This window comes from Octopus bimaculoides, chromosome 14 (genome assembly GCF_046866305.1).
Source record: "Octopus bimaculoides isolate indiv1 chromosome 14, ASM4686630v1, whole genome shotgun sequence".
Taxonomy (NCBI): Eukaryota; Metazoa; Mollusca; class Cephalopoda; order Octopoda; family Octopodidae; genus Octopus; species Octopus bimaculoides.
Window position 1 is genome coordinate 55,686,558 of NC_142941.1, and position 3,859 is coordinate 55,690,416.

Below are 3,859 nucleotides of genomic sequence, written 5' to 3' on the forward strand. Positions count from 1 at the left end.
ATAACGCATCAACAAATATCATTTAACGAAGTATCGTACTGAAATAAGTTCTAGTGTTTGAAATGACGGATCGGGGCTGACCCGTGACTAAACAACCAGAACAACAACAACAACAACAACAACAACAACAACAACAACAACGTCTGAGTTACGTATAAAACCAATGTATCGCACATACTACACATAGACGTGAAGGCGCAATGGCCCAGTAGTTAGGGCAGCGGACTCGCGGTCATAGGATCGCGGTTTCGATTCCTTGACCGGGCGTTGGGAGTGTTTATTGAGCGAAAACACCTAAAGCTCCACGAGGCTCCGGCAGAGGATGGTGGCGAACCCTGCTGTACTCTTTCACCACAACTTTCTCTCACTCTTTCTTCCTGTTTCTGTTGTACCTGTAATTCAAAGGGGTCAGCCTTGTCACACTCTGTGTTACGCTGAATATCCCCGAGAACTACGTTAAGGGTACGCGTGTCTGTGGAGTGCTCAACCACTTGCACGTTAATTTCACGAGCAGGCTGTTCCGTTGATCGGATCAACTGGAACCCTCGTCGTCGTCAGCGACGGAGTGCCAACCACCACCACACATAGACGGAGAGATGTCAATCTGTTGAATGGACATTACGTAAATAACATTACCGTATTCTCTCTCTCTCTCTTTCTCTCTCTCACTTTCTCCTTCTCCTTCTCTCTCTTTCTCTCTCTCACCTCTCTCTCTATCTGTTTCTGGTTGCTCTACTTCTTATCCTCCTCCAGTGATTACCCTACCTTCTTACTTCGTTGTTTTGACATCTTTTCAATCATACACAGTTGTTCAGCAGTCATAATAATAAGCAGAGAATATGCGTGTTGCGGCCAAGACCGAAAAGACTTGAAGACACCCAATTTGTTTTGCTGGCCAAGGAAGCTGCCTTCCATGGGAAATTCTTTTAAAATTTGGGTGACAGTAATGAACGAATCTGCAACAGCGGTTCTCAACCGCGACCTATATAACAGTTGGGGATCCACGTAAGAGTTTATTGCTAAAGTTTATGTACGATAAATTGGTTATATACCGACAAAAAGTGAAGGCGCATAGCTCAGTGATTATAGCGTCGAGCTTACGACCGTGAGGCTGTGAGTTCGATTTCCAGACTGGGCTGCGTGTTGTGTTCTTGAGCAAAACACTTTATTTCGCGTTACTCCAGTTCACTCAGCTGATAGTGAGAAAATTAGGGAAAGTTACAAGGAAAGATGTTGCGACCAACAATTCTACCAGCGAAAATGGCCCTCGACCATTTGTTTAATGTGTTATACGAAGATTGTATAGTCAGAGCGGAGATACGTGTTCTCAGAGACAAAGAAACGAAAGCTTTTCGATGGTTACGGCCGGCACAGATGCAACGTGGAAACAAAGCCGTTATTTGGTCTTTGCTGGACTTGGACGGACAGGTGCTACTTGTAGCCTGGTAGGGCCATATGCCGAAGGACCATTGACAAAGAAAGGAGACGAGAAGCTGGAATGAAGCCAGAACGGTAGCAGAAAACAGAACTGGTTGGAGAGATCATGTTGCGGCCTTATGTGCCTCATGGTACGGAGAGAACTAACCAAATGACTAATTGGTTATCTTGACTGGATTTAGATGGCTGCCTCAGTATATTGGAAGTTTCCCTTGTTCACATTACGTTGCAATTTGTTGTTGTTGTAAGTGTTATTGTTGTTTTCTTTTTTATCCGATATAAACTCACTCTGTTTTCTGTTTTGTCCTTGTATTGTTCCAAAGTTGTTGATCCTTGTGGCTAATAAAAGAAAAGACACTTCTTTCCTCTTGTCTTATTTACTTACATTCATATTACACTCAGAGTTCAAATCAATCCCGCCGGGATCAACTCCGCCTTTCATTCTTCTGGCGTCGATAAAACAAAACAAAACGAATAACATTCAAGTAATGGTTTAGAGTTAATTGTTAATACCACTGTTCACCATATAGTCGACTTTATGTTTTTCATCGACGTTATTTCTCCCCTAAATTATATGTTAATGTAAGAAACGATTTACGCAAATAAGGAGGTGACATGGCCTAAACGTGAGGGTGTCACATTACTGACTTAGGGCGGTGAGTTGACCAAAAATGTTTGGAAATGTTATTGTATGTGCGATAGTGTTTGTTTCTCTGTATGTGTGTGTGTGTGTGTGTGTGCGCGCGTGCATATATGCATTAGTGTTAGAGTGTATACGTGTGTGTGCTTCGACAAATTCTCGTACATGTGGGAATCAACTCTAGTTTTTGTTTTCACATGTCTAGGAAATGAAAGAAGGGAAAAGTAAATACGAGAAACACGTCCCCAATATCTAAAACTAATAAAATTTTCAAATAATTAGTTACAAGAAACTAAAATTACAAGAACAAAAATGAAATTAATATAAAAGTAGGACATAAAAAGCTTTTGACGTTTTGTAAGAAACAGCAGATAGCTTTTTGACAATTGTAAAGAAGCAGACGTTACATTGTAAACTATTGTTTGGAGCAGAAGATAACAAAATAAAATATATACTATAAAAACAAAACAAGAAAACAAGACACAAAAATGGTTGAAATATTGAGCCGGTGGCAACATGAACACATTATTAAAATAAAATCAAAATAAAACACGGATGTATGGCGAAATATCCGACTACAGCTTTTGCTTTCATAAACTATAACTATAACCCTATAATTAATTATATTTGTTCGGGCATATAAATGAAATGAAATTCAAAAACAAACAATCCAAAAACGTATGTTGCTATGTTAATGTATGAAGTTTATGTTTATCAAAAGTATTTCATATATTCGGTTTACATTTCCAGCTAAGCTCACATGCCTGTTCCCGTCTTTGTCAGATGCACACGCGCAAATAAACACACATGCACACACACATACACGCACACACATGCCCACACACACATGTCCACACACACACACACACACACACACACACACACACACACACACACACACACACACACACACACACACACAGAGCAAATCTCGATTAATAACAGTTCGAATAACACGGTCAGAGAATAACTCGTTTATCATTGGCACCAAATCCCGAAAATCATGGAGGTCTAACTCCAGTTATCTTGTGTCATCTAAAAACGTCATTCAAACGTCATCTGGGAAAATTTAAATGTCGAATTAAGTATTTAAGTTTTGATAAATGTGGTCATTGTATATCTTGTGTTTGTACATTTCGATCGTGTTGCTCACCTTTCACCTGCATTCAATTCATAATTTAACCGCAATAACCACGGATGAAAAGAATGACTGTTTATAAAAGTTCAGGGGGTTAAGAAAAAAAGTAAATGTTAATTTTTAGATGATGGTAAATTATAAACTCGGTGACAGCTTAGGGACAAAACTTAGGAATGAATTTAGATCAACAGTGTGCATACAATATCGATAATGAATAATTCAATGAAAATGAAAATGAGTAAAAGAGACTAATAGCATAGAAAACATAGATATGTTTCGGCCAAAGATTGACCTAGGTCATGTCTAACTTAATAGCACTAGCTGATAGGATCTAAGACAAATTTTGTGGTACCATGGCCCGTTCACGTAAGGAGTTGTTGTTGAGGGAGATTTATCCAAGTAGGCGGTCAGCTGGCAGAAACGTTAGTAGGCCGGGCGAAATGCTTAGCCGTACTTCGTCTGCCGTTACGTTCTGAGTTCAAATTCCACCGAGGTTGACTTTGCCTTTCATCCTTTCGAGGTCGATAAATTAAGTACCATTTATGCACTGGGGTGGATGTAATCGACTTAATCCCTTTGTTTGTAATGGGTACTGGGAAAATCCCTGCTCCCGGGTATTACCGGGTACCTCAGCTAATATATAT